Below are 24346 nucleotides of genomic sequence, written 5' to 3'. Positions count from 1 at the left end.
CCTTCCTTTCTGAAATCAATAAAAAATATTTTTTATTTTATTTTTTTATTGAAATCAATAAAAAATATATTTTTAAAAAATCTAAATGAAAGAGTGAAACCTATAAAATTTCAGAAGAAAATATAAGCCCTGGCTGGTGTGACAATTGGTTGAGCATCATCCTATGTACCGAAAGGTCGCTGGTTGGATTCCTGGTCGGGGCACATACCCAGGTTGTGGGTTCGATCCCCGGTCAGGGTACTGAAAGGGCGAGGGCTACGCCCTCCATCTTGCCCCAGGGTAAGGGCTATGCCCTCCATCTTGCCCCAGGGTAAGTGCTCCATCTTACCTTGGCCATTTGGCAAGGAGCTTCTTCCCGGAAGTCTAAGCCTCTGCTAGCCACACCCAGGAACAAGACACCGACTTGCGCCTGGCCAATCGGCAAGGCCACAGCCCTTTCTCCTCCCCTTACTCCAACCCCCTATAAAACCCCTCTCCCTCCACACAGAGTTCTCTCTCTCTGCTTCCTGTCGCTGCATCGGCAAGGTGGGGGAGCCGAGCTAGCTCGAATAAAGACTCTTATGCTTTTGCATCGGACTGGCTGGCTCCCTGATGTGGTTTCTTGGGGATCCTTAAATCTGGGCATAACAGGTACATTCAGGAGGCAACCTAGATGTTTCTCTTTCACATTGAGGTATCTCTCTTCCTCTCCCTTCCTCTCTATCTAAAATCAATAAAAACATATTAAAATATATATAAGTATATATCTTCATGCTCTTGGGTTAGGCAAAGTCTTAGATATGACACAAACAGCAAAAGAAAAATAGATACATTTTACTTCATCAAAATTAAAACTTTTATGCTTCAATGGATATCATCAAAAAAGTAATGAGACACCCCAAATAATGGGAGGAAATATTTGCAAATTGTATATCTAGTAAGGGACTTGTATTTAGAACATATAAAGAACACTTACAACTAAGTAATAAAAACAACCCAATTTTAGAATTGGTATTTTTTTAAAAATCCCAATTAAAAAAAGGATTTTAACATACATTTTTCCAAAGATATACAAATGAATAATAAACACATGAAAAGCTGCTCAACAACAGAATATGAAGAGAGACAGGAAGAGTGACTTTACAGTAGAGAATCCTAACAACTAGTGCCTTAGCCAGGTGATCAAGGTCAATAATAACAATGATAAATCATGTTGATAATATGTACCCTTGACATTCTGTGATGAGAATGGCATTCTATCTCTGTGATCTTCCTCCCCAAAACTGATAACCCTAGTCTAATCATGAGAAAATTATCAGACAAATTCCAATAAAGGGGCATCCTGCAAAATATTTGACCAGTACTTCCCAACACTGTTAAAGTCACCAAAAAACAAAGTGTGAGAAAGTTACAGCTAAGAGGAGCCTAAGGAGACATGACAAGTAATGTGGAATTTTAGATGGAAACAGAACAGAAAAAAGACATTAGATAAAAATGGAAGAAATCTGAATTATCTATGGACTTTAGATAACTATAACATATCAATATTGGTTCCTTAATTGCAACAAATATACAATACTAATATAAGATGTTAATAATAGGGGAAACTATTCGGATGGGGACACATGGGAATTCTCTCCACTATCCACTCAATTTTTTTGTATATCTAAAACTATTCTAAAAATAGTGTCTCAAAAATGAAGGGGTTTAGAACAGGTCTCCCCAAGAGGCCTGTTGACACTGGATTATTTTGAGCTGAAGGCAGTCAAGACCCTGCAGGCCCAAGAGAAACTTTTACCTCTTCCTTAAAGAATTTAAATTGGGGGCCTTGCTCATAATTAGGATTATTATCAGAAATAACTTTTTATGACCTATGTATAGGGCAGGGCAAACATCTAATTATTAAACTTCTGCTCATCTTACTGTCCTAAGAACGACCTTCCTCCCTCTGAAGCTCAGGCGCCTTACCTCAACCTTAAGCTCAGATTGCCATACATTTTAATTTTCTGTCTCTCAACCTCTCATGTATATGAGGTTTCCAAATGTACATATGCAACTAAATTTGGTTATTTTCTCTTATTAATCTGTCTTATGTTGATTCTTATGGAAGAGGCCATAAAAGTAGAGGAAAATTTCTTCCTCCCCCACAATAACAAACAAACACAGATTAATTAAATTAAAACAACACAATGAAAATCAAAATCACAGCCCTAACCGGTTTGGCTCAGTGGATAGAGCGTCAGCCTGCGGACTCAAGGGTCCCAGGTTCGATTCCAGTCAAGGGCATGTACCTTGGTTTCGGGCACATCCCCAGTAGGGGGTGTGCAGGAGGCAGCTGATCGATGTTTCTCTCTCATCGATGTTTCTAACTCTCTATCCCTCTCCCTTCATCTCTGTAAAAAATCAATAAAATATATTTTTTTAAAAAAAGAAAATCAAAACCACAATGCAATACCTCTTCACACAAGAGTTGGCACAAACGTGGAGAAATCTAAACTCTCCTAAATTGCTGGTGTAAATGTAAAATGGTACAGACACTTTTGAAAACAGTCTGGCAGATGCTCAAAAGATTAAACATAGAATTACCATATGACCCAGCAATGCTACTTCTAGATATATGCTAAGAGAAATTAAAACTTATATGCACTCAAAAACTTATACACCAGTGTGCATAACAGCATTATTCATGATAGCCAAAAAGTGGAAATTCAAATATACATCAACTGGTAGATAAATAAAATGTGGTTATTCATACAGTCTAATATTATTCAGCCATAATAAGAATGAAGTACAATACATGCTACAACATATATAAACCTTGAAAATATTATCCTAAGTGAAAGCTGGTCACAAAAGACCATCTATTATATGATTAAAATTATATGAAATGTTCAGAATAGGCAAACTATAGAGATAGAAAGTAGATTTGTGGTTACCTAGGGTTGAGAGGACGTGTAAAGGAAATAGAAAGTAGCTGTTAATAGGTACAGTGTTTCTTCTGGGGATGACAAAAATATTCTACAATTGATTGTGGTGATGGCCGTTCAACTCTATGAATCTAATCTAATAAAATCTAATAAAAGAGAAACATGCAAATTGACCCACAAGCCACGCCAACAAGCCAATCAGGAGCGAATATGCAAATTAACCCACCTAAGATGGCGGCAGCCACGGAGCTGGAACAAGCAGGAGGCTTGGGTTGCCCCCAGCGATGGAGGAAGCCAAGCTTCCTGCCTGCCCTGGCCGGCCCTGAGCTCCACTCAAGGCTACAAAGTTTCAATTATAGAAAACAAATAAACCCCAGATACCTGTTTCCAGCCTGCGGCCGTGGCCAGCCTGAAAACAGCCATCAGCCCCTCACCCAGGCTGGCCAGGCACCCCAGCACGGACCTCCACCCTGAAGGGGCTGTGGCCAGCCTGCAAACAGCCATCAGCTCCTCACCTAGGCTGGCCAGGCACCCCAGTGGGAACCCCCACCCTGATCCAGGACACCCTTCAGGGCAAACCAGGCGGCCCCCACCCATGCACCAGGCCTCTATCCTATATAATAAAAGGGTAATGTGAAAATTGACCCTAACAGCAGAGCGACTGGGAATCACTGGTCACTATGACACACACTGACCACCAGGGGGCAGATGCTCAATGCAGGAGCTGCCCCCTGGTGGTCAGTGCGCTCCCACAGGGGGAGCTCTGCTCAGCCACAAGCCAGGCTGATGGCTGCCAGCACAGCAGTGATGGCGGGAGCCTCTCCTGCCTCCTCAGCAGTGCTAAGGATGTCCGACTGCAGTTTAGGCCTGCTCCCCACTGGCAAGTGGACATCCCCTGAGGGCTCCTGCGCTGCCAGAGGGATGTCTGACTGCCAGCTTAAGCCCGATCCCCCAGGGAGCGGGCCTAAGCCAGCAAGTGGACATCCCCTGAGGAGTCCCAGGCTGCAAGAGGGCACAGGCCGGGCTGAGGGACCCCCCAAAGTGCACAAATTTTTGTGCACCGGGCCTCTAGTATATTAATAACCATTGAATTGTACACTTTAAATGGGTGACTTGTATGGTTTGTAAATTATATCTCAATAAAGCTGTGTGTGTGTGTGTGTGTTTAAGTCACAGTTTCCGTTTTTGCAAAACAAGGACAGGACCCTGTTTCATGTCTGTTTTTTAAATTGGATCCCTACAAATAACAGCAGCTGCCACCTGGTAAAATTAGATGGCTTCTAATGTTTGGCAAGCAACTTCTGTGCATATGAGATTTTTCATCATTTTTTATAATACATAAGCAAAGAAAATCAGGTTGTCGGTGCATTCTACTCTCTGATGTTGTCATTTAACTTGGTACAGAATGCAATAACCATTTCCCTAATCAAGAAGCCAACAGTAATACCACCAATTACACATATGTCCAAAGTAGATAGACACAGATAATTCACTTTGACAAAAATAAGGTTGAAAATGTCACCAAAATAGCACAGCAGCTAAAGTCAGAGTACATGTCTTATGTCTGGCTGAAAAGACAGAACAGATGAACAAGGCAAGCTGGAGTGATACTTGCTGGGCACACCCTTTGCTAAATAATTACAAACATTCCCCCACATACTTTTTGAGCATGTTTCCCTGGATACTTACTCAGAAGCTGACTTAAAACTCTCAAAACATATCCTTTCTCATCACCTCCACTGCTACCATCCTAACAGAGTCACCTAGGATATTACCTAGAAGACTGTAATAGTCTTCTATCTGGTCTCCTTGCTTCCATTATAACCACTTCTTCACACAACAATCAGAATCATCTTTAAAAAAATAAAATGCGCCAAGCTGGTGTGGCTCAGTGGTTGAGCATCAACCTATGAACCAGGAGGTCACAGTTCGATTCCCGGTCAGGGCATATGCCCAGGTTGGGGGCTCAACCCCCAGTATGAGGCATGCAGGAGGCAGCCAATCAATGATTCTCTCTCACCAGTGATGTTTCTCTCTCTCCCTCTCCCTTCCTCCCTGAAATAAATAAAAACATATTTAAAACAAAAACAAAAACACAACCTTAAAAAAAATCAGCCCGCCCTAGCTGGTTTGGCTCAGTGGATAGAGCGTCGGCCTGCGGACTGAAAGGTCCCAGGTTCGATTCCGGTCAAGGGCACATGCCTGGGTTGCAGGCTCAATCCCCAGTGGGGGGTGGGCGGGAGGCAGCCAATCAATGATTCTCTCTCATCATTGATGTTTCTATCTCTCTCTCCCTCTCCCTTCCTCTCTGAAACTAATAAAAATGTATTAAAAAAAAAAAATCAGCCCTAGCCTGGTGGCTCAATTGGCATCCCCATACACCAAAAGGTTGCAGGTTCGACCCCATGTCCGGGGCGCATATGGGAAGCAGCCAATTGATATTTCTCTCTCACATTAATGTTTCTTTTCCCTCTTGCCCTTCCTCTCTCTCTCTCTAGAAATCAATAAAAACATATCCTTTGGTGAGGATTTAAAAAAAAATCAAATCATTACTCCACATAAAAAACTTCAATATCTTACCATTACATTCTGAATCATATCCCTCATGATCCAGCCCCTACTTCTCTCGATAATTTCAGCTTTACTGCACTCTGCCTATCATTTTTTAAAGATGCCAAGCTAGTTCCCATCTCAAGGATTTTTCACTTGCTAATCCCTCTCCATTGAATGCCCATTCCCCAGCTCTTTGAATAGCCTGCTCCTTCACTTCATTCAGCTCTCTATTTAAATGTTACTCTCCTCAAAGGGACGCCCTGAACACCTCATTTAAAAATTGTTTCTTTTCAATCCTCACCTCAGGATATTCCTCCATTGATTTTTTAGAGAAAGTAGAAGAGAGAGGGAAAGACAGAGAGAAATATCAATGTGAGAGAAATACATCGATTGGCTGCCTCCTGCATGCGTCTTGACCAGGGGCCTGGGTCAGGGAGGAGGCTGCAACTGAGGTACATGTCTTTGACCGGAATCGAACCCGGGACCCTTCGGTCTGCAGGCGAACACTCTATCCACTGAGCCAAACCGGCTAGGGCCTCATGTAAAATTACCACATGCCACTCTGTCACCCAATAAATTCAATGAAAAGAAACAATATAAAATAAATAAATAAATGTTAGGTAGAAATTTTTTTTAAAGCTGTGGTATATTTACTAGTACACAATGGAATGAATACCACTTGGCCATAAAAAAAGAAGGAAGTCTTACCATTTGGACAGTATGGATGGACCTGGAGAGTATTATGCTCAGTGAAAAAAGGCAGTCAGAGAAAGACAAGTACCATATGCTTTCACTTATATGTGGAATCTAATGCACAAAATAAACTAACATACAAAACAGAAACAGACTCATAAATACAGAGAACAGACTAACAGCTGTCAAAGGGGAGTTGAGTAAAACAAAAGGTGAAGGAATTGAGAAGAAAAAATACCACACACAACAAAAACCTCATACACATAGACAACAGCACGGTGATTACCAGAAGGAAAGGGGGGTGAGGGGAGGTAGAAGATGGTAAAAGAGGGATAAATGTTGATGGTAGGAGATATGACTTAGGGTGGTGAACATATCTATATATATATAAAAGCCTAATATGCAAATTGTTCTCTCAGGAGTTTGACGGAGAGACCAGGAGCTCAATCACTCACTATGATATGTGCTGGCCACCAGGGGGCGGCGCGGAAAGAAGGAAGGCCCCAGCCGGCAGCCAAGGAAGGGAGACCCCGGCCGGCTGGAAGGAAGGCCCTGACCGGCAGCCAGACGCCCCCGATCAGCCCTCATCGCCAGCCAGGCCTAGGGACCCTACCCATGCAAGAATTTCGTACGCTGGGCCTCTAGTAATATAATATGGAGATGATGTATTATAAAATTGTACACCTACAACCTATATGATTTTATTTTAAAAAGAAAATTATAATCATTGTATATTATATAGCTCAGGCTCAATATCTGTATATGTAAACAATAAATAGCCGAAAGCTGGTTTGGCTCAGTGGATAGAGCGCCAGCCTGTGGACTGGAGGGTCCCAGGTTCGATTCTGGTCAAGGGCATGTACTTGGGTTGCGGGCACATCCCCAGTAGGAGATGTGCAGGAGGCAGCTGATCGATGTTTCTCTCTCTTCGATGTTTCTAACTGTCTCTCTCCCTTCCTCTCTGTAAAAAATCAATAAAATAAAATAAAAAAACAATAATGATTTAATTCTCCAAATTACATAATTATATTGAGATTATAAGGGAAAAGACATATATGCATGAAAGAGGCAAAACTGCCCTAGCGGGTGTGGTTCAGTTGGTTGAAGCATTATTTCACAAAGGGTCGCTGTTTGATTCCCAGTCAGGCACATACCCAGGTTTTGGGTTTGATCCCCAGTGGGAGCACATGGGGGAGGCAACCAATGAATTATTTCTCTCTTTCTCCCTCTCCCTTCCTCTCTCTCTCTCAGATCAATTAAAAACAAAACAAAACAAAAAGGCAAAACCATATGGCACTTTATATGTTTAGTACTTTATATTAAGTGATAAATTATACTATTAGAAATATTTCAGGCAGGTGAATATGGTTGCCTCAAGGGATGGGATAACTTATTTTTCCTTCTAAGTATATTTGAATTTTTATTTTAAATCCTCACCCAAGGATATGTTTTATTGATTTTTAGAGAGAGAAAGAAACAATGTGAAAGAGAAATATCAATCAGTTGCCTCCCATATGCGCACCAACCGGAGATGGAACCTGCAACCTAGGTATGTGTCCTGACTGATAATCAAACTCTCAACCTTTTGGTGTTTGGGAAGATGTTCCAACCAACTGAGCCACCAGCCAGGGCATAATACTATTTGAATTTTTAAAACTATGCACATGGCCTTAGCTGGCTTGGCTCAGTGGATAGAGCGTCAGCCTGCAGACTGAAGGGTCCCGGGTTTGATTCTGGCCAAGCCTGGGTTGCGAGCTTGATCCCCAGTGGAGGGTGTGCAGGAGGCAGCCGATCAATGATTGTCTCTCATCATTGATATTTCTCTCTCTCTCTCTCCCTTTCTTTTCCTCTCTGAAATCAATAAAAATGTATTTCAAAAAAAGTAGTTTAAAAAAACAAACACCTGCACATGTTCCCAGTAGTCCCACTTCTAGGAGTATATCCCAAGACAGTAGAAACATCAATCAGAAAGAATATATGCACCCCTATGTTCATAGCAGCACAATTTATAATACTAGCTAAGATTTGGAAACAGCCTAAGTGCCCATCAGCAGATGAGTGGATTAAAAACTGTGGTACATCTACACGATGGCATACTACACTGCTGTAAAAAAGAAAGAATTCTTACCATTTGCAACAGCATGGATGGACCTGGAGAGCATTATGCTAAGCAAAATAAGCCCGTCAGAGAAAGATGAGTATCACATGATCTCATTCATTTGTGGAATATAATGAACAACATAAACTGATGAACAAAAATAGATCCAGAGACATAGAAGCATCAAACACTGTCAAACCTCAAAGGAAAGGCAGGGGAGGGTGGGAGGAGGGCAGTAAGCAATCAACCAAAAGACTTGCATGCATGCATATAAGCATAACTAACAGACACAGACAATAAGGGGGTGAGGGCATGTGCTGGGAAGTGGGAGCAGGCTGGGAGAGGTCAATGGGGGGAAAAGGAGACATGTAATACTTTCAACAATAAAGAATTTTTTAAAAAGGATCAAATGAAAAAAACATGTTAACAATTAGGGGAAACTGGGAAGAGGGCATATGGGAATTCTTTTTTTTTTTTTTAATATATTTTATTGATTTTTTACAGAGAGGAAGGGAGAGAGATAGAGAGTTAGAAACATCGATCAGCTGCCTCCTGCACACCCCCCACTGGGGATGTGCCCGCAACCCAGGTACATGCCCTTGACCGGAATCGAACCCGGGACCCTTGAGTCCACAGGCCGACGCTCTATCCACTGAGCCAAACCGGTTTCGGCCATATGGGAATTCTTTATACTACTTTTGCACCTTGATGTAAATTTAAAATTGTTTCAATTAAGAAGTTTAAAAGATTTTAGAGGGAAAAAAAACTATGCACATGTATTACTTTGATAAATATAAGAATTCCTGCCCTGGCCTGTGTGGTTCAGTGGCTGGAGCATCGACCAGTGCATGGAAGGGTCGTGATTGGATTCCCAGTCAAGGGCACATACCTGGGTTGCAGGATCGATCTCCAGCCTAGGTTGGGGCGTGTGGGGGAGGCAACCAATCAATGTATCTCATGTGGATAATATTCTCTCTCTCTCTCTCTCTCTCTCTCTCTCTCTCTCTCTCCCCTCCCCCTTCTCCTCCCTTCCACTATCTCTAATAAAATCAATGGAAAAAATACCCTCAGGTGAGGATTAATGAATGGATGGATGGATGTTCCTTGTAGGGAAGGAGAAGAAGAGGCTTTGGCTTTATCTATAGTGTTTTATTTCTAAGATAGAGGAGAAGAAAAACAGATGTTAAAGTGGTTAATTCTGGTAGGACTATGAGTATTTGTTTTTTGGGGTTGTGTTTTTTATTTTAAGTTTTAAAATTTATCAACACTCCCTTCCCCAAATCCCAACAGTTTCCTATATAGATGGTTTTCAGACCATTTATGGTTCTGTGCACCTTCCTTGAAATGCTCTCAACTTTGTCAGTGTCCATTTAAATAAGCCAATATACAAAATGTGTTTCCAATCTAGTACAAAAATATATTGGAACCAATACTTTTGTGACCTGGATAAACTCTTGGTAATATAGCTGAAGGTGTTTTTAGCTGCTACATTGCATAGGCAGTTCTTGCTACATTTGTGATTAACCAAAATTCCCAGATATTATTCATATGACCTGCTGCCCAACCAGCTCCTCCTCATACTGTTCTTGAGCATTTGAGATTTTGAATTAAATTTAATTTCAATTTGAGCCCATGATTTCATCCCATGAATATAAGTTTTTTAAAATATATTTTTATTGATTTCAGAGAGTAAGGGAAAGAGAGATAGAAACATAAATGATGAGAGAGAATCATTGATCAGCTGCCTCCTGCATGCCCCTTACTGGGGATCGAGCCCATAACCCAGGTATGTGCCCTGACTGAGAATCTAACTGTGACCTCCTGGTTCATAGCTCGACACTCAACCACTGAGCCACAATGGTCAGGCTATAGATATAATTTTTAAGGCTTTATTCATCTGTCATATTAACTACTCTTGCAGCTTTGCAAATTATATATCTGATTAATATGATTTTTTAAAATTTCTACTCTATGCAAAGTCCAAAGATAATCCACCAGAGACTTTCCTGGTGAAATTAAGAGTCTAAGTGGGTACAATTATTCAATTTTTTACACATTCATTTAATCAACCAAATCATATCTAATTACATATCAGCCACAATTGTATCATGAAAGAATATGAAACAGTAGGATTATATCTATAACTAGATCTACTAACCTCATAATTCTAAATAGTAGTATACGATTCAAGAATAGAAACAGAAGGAATTTGTTATGATAAATCAACCCATGCTTTTTTTTAAAGATATTTTTTAAAAATATATTTTAAGCCCTAACCAGTTTGGCTCAGTGGATAGAGCGTCAGCCGGTTGCGGGCACATCTCCAGTAGGGGGTGTGCAGGAGGCAGCTGATCGATGTTTCTCTCTCACCGATATTCCTAACTCTCTATCCCTCTCCCTTCCTCTCTGTAAAAAAATCAATAAAATATATATTTAAAAAATAAAAAATATATATTTTAAAATTATTTTTATTGATTTCAGAGAGGAAGGGAGAGGGAAAGAGAGAGAGAAACATCAATGATGAGAGAGAATCATGGACCAGCTGCCTCTTGCATGCCCCACACTGTGGATCAAGCCCGCAACCTGGGTATGTGCCCCGACCATATGTGCCCCTACTGGGAATCGAACTGGGACCTCCTGGTTCCTAGGTCGACCACTGAGCCATGCGGGCCTAGCTTTATTGAATTTTTAGAGGGAGAGGCAGGGAGAGATAGGGAGAGAAACATCGACGTTAGAGAAACAGGTATCAGCTGCCTCTTGTAAGCACCCGACTGGAGATCAAACCCACAACCTGGGTATGTGCCCTGACCAGGGATCAAACCAGCAACCTTTCAGTGCACAGGACAGTGTTCGACCAACTGAGCCACACCAGCCAGGGTCCATGCTAACTTTTTGTTTAATACTCCATATCAACTGATTTTGACCATTTGTAATTGAATTTTCCCAGGAATTAATATCAATTTTCACAGGTTTGTAGTTTTCCAACTACTTTCCTCACTTTGTACATCAGAACATTTGCCTCTCTCTGGTTTCTATGATTTATGATTTATGATTAACAACAGTGGCTCTGAGATCATTAGCTAATTAATTCAGCACTCTGAAATTCAATTGAGCCTTAAGACTTAAATTCATTTTTAAATGTTCAGTCTTACCATAGTGGGCTACAATTTCTAGTTTACAAGTTGCTAATTACTTTCTAGTTTGAAAACTATTGTTCTTGCTGCTAATAATAATCTACATAGTACTTTTTTTTCTCCGTAAGGTCATGATGTTATTGTCTCACATTTTTTTCTAGAAGCTTTATTATTTTAAAATTCATGTTTTAAATCCATAATCCTTCAAGAATTCTTTGTTGTATATACATAATACTTATTTTTTTAAAGAACTAATTGGTCGACTGCTTCCTGCATGCCCCACACTGGGGACTGAGCCCGCAACTCCGGCATGTGCCCTGAGCGGGAATCGAACTTTGACCTCCTGGTTCATGGGTTGACGCTCAACCACTGAGGCACACTGGCTGGGCTAAAGAACTTTATAATTTCTAAAAAATCCTATAAATAGGTTAGATAAAAATTAATATACCATTATCCCATTTTATATATAAGGAAACTGAAGCACAGAGACATTAAAATTATTTGCCCAAGGTCAAAGAGCTACAATTAACCAGAATCTCCTATTGCAGTCTAGGGCTCTTTTCATAAGCCATGCAGATCTCTAATACAAAACTACTATTGCCCTAGCTCCGTGGTCAGCAAACTGCGGCTCTCGAGCCACAGGCGGCTCTTTGACCCCTTGAGTGTGGCTCTTCCTAAGCCTTAGGAGTACCCTAATTAAGTTAATAACAATGTACCTACCTATATAGTTTAAGTTTAAAAAATTTGGCTCTCAAAAGAAATTTCAATTGTTGTACTGTTGATATTTGGCTCTATTGACTAATGAGTTTGCCGACCACTGCCCTAGCTGGTTTGGCTCAGTGGATAGAGCTTTGGCCTGAAGACTGAAGGGTCCTGGGTTCTATTTCAGTCAAGGGCACATGCCTGGGTTGTGGGCTCGACCCCCAGTAGGGGACCTGCAGGAGGCAGTTAATCAATGATTCTCTCACATCACTGATGTTTCTATCACACTCTTCCCTCTCCCTCCCTCTCTGAAATCAATAAAAATATATATTTTTTAAAAATACTGAAGATTGCACATAAAATTTCTTGCTTAAAAACTGATTTTTCCAAGCCCTGGCTGATGTGGCTCAGTTGGTCAGACGTTGCCTGCACATGGAAAGTTTGCCAGTTTCTATTCCCAGTCAGGGCACATGCCTAGGTTGTGGGCTCTATTCCTGGTAGGGGGCATACAGGAGGCAGCCAATCAATGTTTCACTCTCACATTGATGTTTCTCCCTCTCCCTTCCTCTCTCTCTCTAAAAAAAATTTAATAAAAATCTATTTTTAAATTGATTTTTCAATTAGTGATTGATAGGGGTTAAGAGGGGGTAAGGTACAAAAGAAATAGGTATGGCTATAAAAGAGCAGTAACATAGATCCTGTGAAGAAAATATTCTTTACCTTCACTGTATCAATGTCAATATCTTGGTTGTAATATTGCACTTCAGTTTTGCAGGACGTTACCACTGGGGAAATTGGGAAAGGCATACATCAGATCTCTCTAATTCCATGTGAATCTAGAATTACTTCAAAATAAATGTTTAAAAAAAATAAAATTGATATTTCTTTTTAAAACCAATTCATTTAAAAGAGACTTACTTAAAGTGAATAATTTAGGTAAGTTAATATAAAACAAAACAAAATAGAATCATGCATAGGGCTCTGAAATTCAGCACAGTGAACTTCAAAAGTGGAATAAGTCCCATCAACCAAAGCTCAAAAAAAAGCCATAAATATCCTTGGAAATTGAAAAAGAGCCCCCGGGATTCTTTTTTTTTTTTTTAATTGATTGATTGCTTTTAGAGAGAGAGAGAGAGGATAGAGAAACAGAGAGAGAGAGAGAGAAAGAGAAACATCAATTGTTGTTCTACTTATTTATACATTCATTGGTTGATTCTTTTATGTGCTCTGACCAGGGATGAAACGTGCAACCTTGGCATATCGGGCAACACTCTAACCAACTGAGCTACCTGGACAGGGCAAGCCCTCAAGATTCTTATTTTCCAAAGCAGCAAAACCAAACAAGACAATATAGAAAACAAATTATTAAGTCACCTCAAAAAGAATCACTGGAATAAAGTTAGAACCACCAAAGCTTTTCTCAACCCACCACACACTTCACTGCAATCCTCAACTGAGAGAAAGACTGAATGTGCATGTGTGTCACCTTCAACCTGATATTCACAGTCACACATTCTGAGTCCCAAAATAGCTTCCATATTCTTGCTACTCACAAAGTACCTGAAGCTTCAACCATTTCCTGCTTCTCCCAGCTGCAGGACTTGCAATTAGGAAAACATTCACTCAGCGTCTGGAGCAGGTCTGGCTAGAAGGATGAGCTCATTCCTTCAGACGTGCACCTGATCCTCAGGGAGGTGCTCCTCCTCCAGCAAGCAGGTTTCTGTATGTTTAAAGTGACACCCACAACCTGTGCAACCACTTGTCCAGAGCCAGACAAGTCCTTCCCTATCCACGCCTAGTGCCATAGAATCATTTCCTGCTCTAGCCACTTCACGCAGCCACCAAGTTCAGGCAGCAGTGGCTGCAGCAGCAGCAGCTGCTTCTATTATAACGTCACTAGAGAAGGATTTCATTTTCAGCTGTAATAGAGCTCAGATTCTTCACCACTATCCTGTGAACATCCCACGGTTTGTTCCAACAGGTCTTGCCCAGAGTCAGACCTTACCAGAATCATCCCCTTTTTTAGAATTTACATCTCATTTTCCTGAACCAGGAACATAATGCTTCCCCATCTCTCTTATTCTGTTTGTCCTGTCTATAAGTCTCAATTAACTCAGCCAGCTAAATGTGCCGCATGTAGTTAGAGCTAACTCCTGCAAACTCAAGTTTGCCTCAGTTTCACTACTTCTAAGAAAACATTTACTCTGCCATAGTGGTCTATTTATTGGTAAAGCACATAATAATCCTAATCCAAAAGACATGCAGACTTCATTTCAAAGTGATATAATATTGGTACTAAATATATTCAGTCATAAGTATCTGCATACCAAACAGTCATTCAACAAGTATTTTTGTGCACCTATTATATACAACCATCTCTGATAGGGTGCTGATCTGAGTTTTAAACTAAAATAAATAAATAAAATAAAATCTGAGAAAGAGCCTTTCCCACTTTAACCTTCCACAGGACTTCTGTGGTGTTTTTACTTCTTTCATGATAAGCTTCTCCGCCAACCACCGGTTGGCGATCGCTGCTCCAAAGGTTTCCTTAAACCAGCAGTCGACAACCTTTCAGACCTCATGGACCACCAGTGGTCAGCAGACCACCAGTTGGCGACCGCTGGACTAAGGAGTATAAACTAGCCAGAGAAACATCAGACTCATTAGTGGTTATCTTTAAGAGATGGCAAGGGACTTGCAATCAAGAAGCAGAAACCTTCCCTGGCTGGTTTTGCTCAGTGGTTAGAGTGCTGGCCCACAGACCGAAGGGTCATGAGTCATGAATTTGATCCCTGGTCAAGGGCATGTACCATGGTTGTGAGGCAACCAATTGATGTCTCTCTCTCCCTCTCTCTCTTTTTCTCTCTCCTCCTCCTCTCTACTCTCTCTGAAAAAAAAAATTCAATGGAAAAAATATCCTCAGGTGAGGATTAAAAAAAAAAAAAGAAGGGGAAACCTGCCTTCGCCAGGTGGCTCAGTTGGCTAGAGCATCATCCTGTGAACAAAAAGACTGTGGGTTAGCCCTGACCGGCTTGGCTCAGTGGATAGAGCGTCAGTCAAGGGCATGTAGCTTGGTTTCGGGCCCATTCCCAGTGGGGGGTGTGCAGGAGGCAGCTGATCGATGTTTCTAACTCTCTATCCCTCTCCCTTCCTCTCTGTAGAAAAATCAATAAAATATATTAAATATAAATTTTAAAAAAGACTGTGGGTTTGATTCCCGGTCAAGGCACATACCTAGGTTTCAGGTTCAGTCCCCTCTGGAGCACGTACAGAAGACAACTGATGGATTTTCTCTCTCATGTTAATGTTTCTCTCTCTCTCCCTTCCTTTCTCCTTTTCTTCCTCGGGAGTCCGGTGTTCGGAAAGGGGTTTCCTCAGGTTTTTCCCGTAGGATTTGTAGACCGGCTTCTTTTTGAGAAACCTGGTCATCCACCTGCGGATTTATATTTTTATTTATTTATTTTATGTATAGATGTTGCTCATAATCTCTTGCACGCCCGCCCCCAGAAAAACAATTTTTTGAAAGTAAAGAATGGAAGAGGCCGTGACGATCTTTGTAGGCCAACCTCTCTCATTTGAGAACTGAGCCGACTGCGCGGGATAAGGATTTACGGGAGATTGTTGCGCAGCATTAAATTTATTTAAAACTGAAAACTTGGGGGGACACGAACAAAACCATAACAACAAAGCGCCGGAGGGTGAGGGTGCGCCCGCGGCGGCTGGTCGGGGCGTTTCCGGTACCGAGGGAGCCCCCGGCTCAGCCCCGGTTTAAGGATTCATTCCTGGCCGCTAACCGTACACTCTTGGGGATCTACTGGTCCCAATTCCTTCAATGCACGGAATCACCTCGCCTCTTTGAGCTTTTGTTAAAATTGTTTGTAAGCCCTACATATAGCCCGGTGGGAGTGGCACAGTGTTGGAGCTTCGGCCTATGAACCAGGAGATCGCGGTTTGATTCCGGTCAGGCCATGGTCACTGATTCTCATCATTGATGTTTCTATCTCTCCCTTCCTCTCTGAAATCAATACAAATATATACATTAAAAAAACCCTACATATACAGTGTAAAGATTTAAATGAATGTATGTGACTGCCCGCTCAGTGGTTAGAGCAGGGGAGGCGAAGGGCCGGGGATTGGATTCCTGGTGAAGGGCACGTATCGGTTGCAGGTTCAATCCCCAGCCCCTGTCTGGTGGGGAAAGGAGGCAACCAATGGATGTCTCTCTTCTCTCTCTCTCTCTTTCTCTCTCTCTCCTCCTCCTCTCTACTCTCTCTAAAAAAAAAATTCAATGGAAAAAACATCCTCAGGTAGGATTAAAAAAAAAAAAAAGAAGGGGAAACCTGCCTTCGCCAGGTGGCTCAGTTGGCTAGAGCATCATCCTGTGAACAAAAAGACTGTGGGTTAGCCCTGACTGGTGTGGCTCAGTGGACAGAGCGTCTGCCTGCGGACTGAAGGGTCCCAGGTTCAATCCCGGTCAAGGGCATGTAGCTTGGTTGCGGGCCCATTTTTAATGGGTATAGAATTTCAGTTTTGCAAGATAAAAATTGTACAATGTGAATGTATTTAATATTACTGAACTGCACATTTAAAAATGGTGCCCCCGGTTGGGGTACGTGCAGGAGGCAACCAATTGATGTGTCTCTCTTACATCGATGTTTCTCCAAAGAAGATATACAAATGGCCAATAAGCACATGTAAAGATGCTCAGCATCACAAGTATTAGGGAAATACAAATCAAAACCACAATGAGATACTATCTCATATCCAATAGAAAATAACAGTTGTTGATGAGGATGTGGAGAAATTGAAACACTTGTATACTGCTAGTGGGAATGTAAAATGGCTTAGCCACGATGGAAAATGGTATAGCAATGCCTCAAAAATTTAAAATAAGATCCAGCAATTCCACTCTGGTTATATATCCAAAAGAATTGAAAGCAGGGTATCAAAGAGATCAGTGTACACCCGTGTTCCTAGCAGCATTATTTATAACAGCTAGAAGATGGAAGCAATCCAAGTGAATGGATAAGCAAAATGTGATGTGTGTGTGTGTACAGTGAAATATTATTCAGCCTTAAAAAGGAAAGAAATTATGACACATACTAAAACATGGATGAACCTGGAGGACATTATGCTAAATAAAATAAGCCATGCACAAAAGGACACTCTATGATTCCATTTATATCTGATACCTAGAATAGTCACATTCAGAGACAGACAGTAGGATGGTGGTTGCCAGTGACTCGGGGGAGAGGAGTAGGGAGCATTTTTTAATGGGTATAGAATTTCAGTTTTGCAAGATAAAAATTGTACAATGTGAATGTATTTAATATTACTGAACTGCACATTTAAAAATGGTGCCCAGCCCTAGCTGGTTTGGCTTGGTGGATAGAGCGTCAGCCTGCGGACTGAAGGGTCCCAGGTTCGATTCCAGCCAAGGGCACATGCCTGGGTTGTGGGATTGAGCATCAACCTATGAACCAGGAGGTCGAGATTCGATTCCCAGTCAGGGCATATGTCCAGTTTGCGGGCTTGATCCCCAGTATAGGGCATGCAGGAGGCAACCGATGAATGATTCTCTCTCATCATTGATGTTTCTATTTCTCTCTCCCTTCCCTTCCTCTCTAAAATCAATTTAAAAATATATTTTTAAAAAAATGATTAAGGTGGTAACTTTTATGTTGTGTATTTTACCACAATTTTAAAAATACAGAGAACTAATCAAAACAGGTCTTGCTTAGCCTGATCAACATTAGATATTAAGTAAGAAAAACTCTAAATTCAGTTTCAAACATTCTGCTGCTTTTCTCCTCTTTGAAAAATCGAGTCAAACATTATTTGTTGAGAAAGACTCATGTGCTATAGGCAATAGGCAAATTCATTACTCTGATCAGTTTCATACAAATGAAGAACCTAATATACTGGCAGCAGCTAATGTACTCCTAGAGAAGTAGAAAGTAAATATTATCACTAAGTTTTGCTGCGGGAAAAATGCTTAGCCTAAATAATAGTCCCCAAATATTAAGGATGGTAGCTTAGAAATAAAATAGTTATTATTTGTTATCTGCTTTACAAAGTTTGAAATCTGCATTAAATTGTATAAGCCCCATTCCTAAGGCTTACTCAGAAAGGGTGGAGATGAGAAAACTATAATTAAAAAACTAAGAAATAATCCTTCAAAGGAAGAAGTGTGCTTCATTGGGTTGTTGTATGGATTAAATGGGTTATTTCATGTGAAGCATTGTAACACAGTGGTTGACACAAGGTATTGCTCAACAAAACATTCAAACTTTTTCCATACAATTTTCTTATGTCTCCATATTTCCCCTTAAACCAGCATAATCTAAATTAGTTTGACTATTTTAACACAAACATGAACAATATTTGAAATAACTATATACAGTTCACAGTATTTTTAAATCACTATCATTTATTATTTAAAACAGTTGAATAAAGAAAAAATAAAACTAAAATTTGAATGCCTACTACATGATAGCTACTGTGCTAAGAATTAACATCTATTATTTCACCTAATTTGTTCCAGTAGTGTAATCCTAATTTAATAGATAAAGGAGCTGAGGTTGAGAAATATTTAGTAATTTGCTCAACTTTCCCAATACAGTATTACATTGAAGGGCTGAGATTTTAATTGTGTCTGACTCCAAAACTCACTCTTATCACTAAAACTAGCTTAAGCCCTGTGAGAGATAATTTCTCATTCTTTTGTTCAATTATTCATTCACTGACTCTTTCATTTAATCAAACAATTCAATACTGCCAGGCATATTGTACTAAGCTAGTGATATAAAAATGTATATAAAACAGCCACTGCCCTTCATAGCCTAGAGGGTGTATGTGTCTGAGAAGGAGAGGGAAGGATGTTGCAACTGAATAAGAGCTCAATAATAGTAGAATAAGCAGGAAACATGGAGAGTGAATACTAGGTTGGAGAATCTGAAAAATCATTGCAGAAAAATTACCATTTCAACTGAAATTTTTAAAATATATGGTTACAACTTGATAAAAGGCATCTACACAAAAACCTAAGCTAATATTATACTTAATGGTGATATACTAAATGCATTGCCCCCCCTCTCCCTCCCAAAGGTAAGGAACAAAGCAAGGATGTCTGCTCTCACTACTCTTATTCAACCACAATATTGGAAGTTCTAAACACTGTAATAGGCAAGAAAGAGAAATAAAAGGCATACAGATTGGAAAGGGAGAAATATAACTATCTCTATTTGCAAATGATATGTTTGTCTACATGGAATCTATTTTAAAAACTCCTAGAATTAATAACAATAAGGTTGCAGGAAATGTAATATATTTTATGATATAGCATACAGTTTAGAATTTGCTTTAATATTTTATAATGTTCTAAATTCTTTCTTTCTTTTTAGTCTTGTCAACTACTATGTAAACTCCTCAGGGCCAAAACTTGTTTCAGGAGTCTGTGTTCATATATTGTGCTTTATTACATTGTAATTATTTGTTTCTCTGTCACTCTCCCTTCCTAGGCTCTGGACAATTTCAAGGCAGGGAGCAAGGATTACTTGCATTGAATCCTGAAGGTTTAGTAATCAAACACAAAACAGGTCTCAATAAATGTTTGTGGAATGGATAAATGAATTAATCTCCACTCCATGCCCCACCTTGCAATGCCTTATACACAGTACTCTACACATAAAAAGAACCCAGTAAAGCTTGTTAATGGATTCATGTAGAAATCTTTTGGACCCAACCACATAAGCTTTCTCTTGCCTCAGAAAAGCACTTTAAAGTTTAGCTACTAACGCTACAAATTAAAAGTTTTAGTCTAACACATATCAAATAAATAGGTTCAATGACTAGCCACATCGAGGCTAGCTCTAGGATTTAAAAGCCATCATTCTAATTAATGAATTTGTCAACCTCAACGTGGAAAAATCCAGTTACATCATAAAAAGAGAGGTTATCCCTTGCAACTTTATACCTACAAAAGATAGTGAGTAAAAATATCAGAAAGCTGTATCTGTAGATTGAAATCATCTTTGTGACTTCATTAGACTTCATTGTTTTCACTAGAAATACAAGTTAACCAGAAAAGCAGTGCAAACCTGTTTCCAGAAAACAGTCCTGGAGACTCAGAGACTAATGTTTTGCCCTCTCCATTCTTTTCACTCTTGGGAGAGTCCTTTGACAGATATTCAAAACATGTGCAGTCTTCTAAGATAAAAATCTCACCCATTTCTTAAAAGGCACATAACCTGAATACGCACACTTAAGGAACACTAGGTTTTATATCCAAGTAACTAAAACTATCCCTAGCGTTCAGCCTGGTGCTGCGGCAATAAAAGCACTGTTCGGAGTTTTTAAATTACCTTCGTGGAAGGCTTCCGTGTCGTACTGCACATTCTTTCACTGTATCATCTAACCTGCTTTTGCACTGCATAAATAATTTAATAAATGCGCCGTAAAGGATCCTACACTTGAATGAATCTGGGAAGAAAGGTGATCTTAGCACACACCCTCTTCTTCCAACTCGGTACGCTCTAAAAGAAGAACATCTGAGTTTTTTTTCTTTTTTTCTCAAAAATCTATCTCCGGATCCCACCCCACACTTTATTTGGGAGCAGCAATTATTCATTACCCCACGCAGTCTCTCTACAGACTACATACTAGCTCGCCTCCTTTCACATCTGAGTCCGCGGGAATTTCTGTGGAAGGGGCGGGGGGACGGAGAGGTCCGGGACGCCACCATTCCCGCCAAGCCATTTAGGACCTCGGTCCTGGCGCGTTACACACACACACACACACACACACACACACACACGCCAGGGCAAAGCAAAACGGGCCCAACCTCTATGCTCCCATTCAACATACCCTCCTCCGGGCTGTACCCCAGTTCTGCCCACTGATTCCTCAATGGAGTCCGGTCCCTGGGTCCAGTTCTCAGTCCCCGGAACCCAGCTACTCCCGCCACACACAAGCGTTCACGCTCTGGTCCCTGCTCCTTGAACCCTACTACACCCCGGTCCCTCCCTCTGGACTTCCCAGGGATCAGCCCTCCCCGTGTGCCCTAGTGCGGACCGGCGCCCGGTCCCTGGACCCACTGGACCCGGATCCTTCCCTAAACGTCACACTCGCGTCCACTCCTCCCGTGACCCGACCTCCCTCATCGCCCCCCAGGCTCTGTCCCCTCTGCGCCCCATTACCTCCAGCCCCGCCCCCCTGAGGGTGTCGCACTCACAGCTCCGGCCGCCGCATCCTGAACCGCCGCGGCTGCTATAGCTACAGGGAGCCAAGGCAACCAGCTCTCGCGACACTTCCCGCCACGACGGCGAGAACCACCGCGAGGAGCCTCTCGCAGGAAAGTAAATGAGTCAGGCTCCGGGCCGCTGAGTAGGTCTCGCGATAGTTTCTGTAAAATGGCGGCCGCGAGCCGTCTCAGGGATGGCGTGCCAGGGTCTGAAGGTGGGCGAGAGCGAGGGAGAGCCTTGAGCTGGCGGGAAAGTCGGGGAACGATCGCAGGCAGGAGGGTCTGGGCTGCGGGGCGTTAGTATAGGAAGCCCCCACCCCGGGATAGCTTTCCCCAAGGGCCTCGCACTTGGAGCAGCGTCGCCTTTAGCTGAAGTTTCCTTCTGCAGGCCGCTGTAGAGCGGGGACGAGCCGGGCAGAAACCGACCGTCCCATCCATCTCCTCGTGTCCTTCCTTCAGGAAGTTTCCATCCGCTGTTCCCCTGCGCAGGTTTGCAAACGGTGTTTGGTGCCACAGAAATGTTTGTTTACCCACGAGGGCCACACCCCCATCAGTTAGCCCGACCAAAATAGGGAATAAACGTGTGTGTTATTTAATGGGACGGAAACGCGGAGGTTTGAATGCGGAAGGGGACCGCATTGTTGTGTGGTTTCAACTTTGCCCTGGTTGCTGGCTGCCCGGTGGACACATCCTTACTGCGTGACTCAACGCTTAGTTGCAGGGCGTTGTCTCTCTGCTCAGACAACTTTAAATGCAGACCGAGCAGCATCTGGGAACAGAGGGTGAACCTAACGTTGGCCAACAAGGAAGAATAAAACGGAGGGGAATAATAAGGAAATAGAAATAATAAATGGAGAATTCATTTTTTTCTCTTAAAGCTCCTGAATAGCTCTCATGGTCTAGACCAGTGCTAGCCAGTAGACATATATTGTGAGCTGCATGCATTGTGCAATTTAAAACCTCTAATAGCTACATTTTTTAAAGTAATACATAGGAAATTAATTTATTTTTAACCCAACATATTCTAAATATTTCAGCACGTAATCAATATCTTAATTATCAAATAGATAATTAATGGCTGATGACAATAATATTAGACAGCAAAGCTCCAGACCCTCATCTAGAGAATGAGCTGCTCTCTGGGTGATTTTAGGGGCACAGTGTTATGGGCATGTGGTTTATGTAAAAGAATTCCTTGAAGGTGCTCACTCCAATGGCTGCAGAGGCTAGGAAGTTACAATAGAAGATGGCCTGGTGTAAAACAATAGGTAGGAGTGGGGCCTAGGACCCACGGGAGAGCACAAGCTCATATCTAAAAGGGAACTCTCTTGAGCTCCTGAATTGAAAACGCTCCTGAGTTTTAAAACACAGTGATGGCAAACAGAAGATGTGTATGAACAGTATAGACAGTTCCGCTGCCAACGGGTGACATCTGTGAACTGTGGCATTCAAATGTATGAAACATTTGTGAAGAAAGGTGGTTTTAACAGAAGAGTAATTTCCAAGCTCATGGATGGCAAAGCTTAAGGATTTCACTGGATTTCTGGCTGGATCCTGTACAAGTGTGCACTTTAAGGCATTAGACCACCATTGCAATAATTTCACTTTCAAGTAGACTTTTCTACTAAGGAAATAGTTTCACAACCAACCTGAGCTCCCTGTGAATTAGTAAACTTGTATCGTAATTATTTTTGTTATATTTAAGACTTCAGACATTCTAAGCTTGGAAAAATTAAGTTGCTAGGTTTCCAGGGCTGTTTACTTGCAGACCCTGGAATTATTATTTTTTTTAATGTATTTTATTGATTTTTTTACAGAGAGGAAGGGAGAGGGAGAGAGAGTTAGAAACATAGATGAGAGAGAAACATCAATCAGCTGCCTCCTGCACACCCCCCACCGGGGATGTGCCCGCAACCAAGGTACATGCCCTTGACCGGAATCAAACCTGGGACCCTTGAGTCCGCAGGCCGACGCTCTATCCACTGAGCCAAACCAGTCAGGGCTCTGGAATTATTTTTATCCCAACCTTAAGAGTAGGCATATAATAATTATTTTATGGTTGACTGTGAAATATCCTTGTCACATGAGTTATTTTTTCTTTGTACCTCTGATGTCTGACTTAGTACCTGGTATATAGAGGTACTCAATAAACATTTGTCCTTAACTTTTGGGGTTAGCTCTCAGAGTTTTAAACCTGAGAATATGATGAAAGCTATGACCCTTATCCAGATCCTGTCAAACCCATATTCCCTCAGTCCACCTCAGAGTTTACTACAGCTTTGGTAGACAGATCTTGTACAAGCCCATAGCTTCCTACCTCAAACACCTTTGTCTGGAATTGCCAGCAGAATTAACATTCCTAATAGCAATCTGCAACCAATGAGAGATGAGATTTGGAGGCTAAAAACTCCAGTTCCCTATGCCCTCAATGGGGCAATTCTGAGGTATGATCTCTAATGTTTCTCAAAATTTACTAACACATAGGAGTCACCTCGAGAGCTTAGTAAGCCATTGATTCTTGAGTTTGTACTTTTAACCAAGCTCCCAAGAGATAATCATGCTGCTAAGACATGGACCACAATTTGAATAGTATTATTCTGAGTCCCCAGTGGGATTCAGTCCTAATTGCCCAGAACATCCTTTTTGGCTTTCTTCTCACTCCCTTACACTTCTTGGATTCTGGGATCACCTCTCAAATTAGCTGCTTGCATCCAGATTTTTGTTTCAGGGTCTGTTTGGAGGGAAATCAAGTTATAACAACACTCTCCTTAGAAAAACGCACACGGAAGTAGAGCTTTGTGTACAACTTTACAGAAAGAATCCCTGGAAGTCATTTAGGTTGTAAAGGAAAGTGCCAGGGTAAATGTCATGTGACCCAAGGTCCATGAAAATGGAATCAGTCTATGTAGAGTCTAGCAACTTAATATAATCTTTAATAGTTCGAGAAGTTGGCTGATTTCAACCAGCTCTCAGAATTTATTTTTCCAGAACCTATTAAGTCATTTCTTTATTCTTCCTG

General features: G+C 41.4%; 1 protein-coding gene across 4 annotated transcripts in view; it reads right to left on the bottom strand.

Annotated features, from left to right (window-relative positions):
- USP54 (ubiquitin specific peptidase 54) overlaps positions 1–21395 on the bottom strand; it is a 121951-nt gene extending 100556 nt beyond the window's left edge. Inside the window, exon 1 of one of the 4 annotated variants that reach the window (XM_014538364.1) lies at positions 21319–21395. The gene's annotated coding sequence lies outside the window, so the exon portion shown is untranslated. Of the gene's footprint in view, positions 1–20449; positions 20469–20951; positions 21165–21283 lie in introns of those variants that run through there. The other 3 variants (XM_014538365.1, XM_014538367.1, XM_014538368.1) reach the window with 3 other exon arrangements.
- Positions 21396–24346: the final 2951 nt, after the last annotated feature.

This window comes from Myotis brandtii, unplaced genomic scaffold, assembly GCF_000412655.1.
Source record: "Myotis brandtii unplaced genomic scaffold, ASM41265v1 scaffold190, whole genome shotgun sequence".
NCBI lineage: Eukaryota > Metazoa > Chordata > Mammalia > Chiroptera > Vespertilionidae > Myotis > Myotis brandtii.
This window is presented reverse-complemented; position numbering and strand designations above follow the sequence as displayed.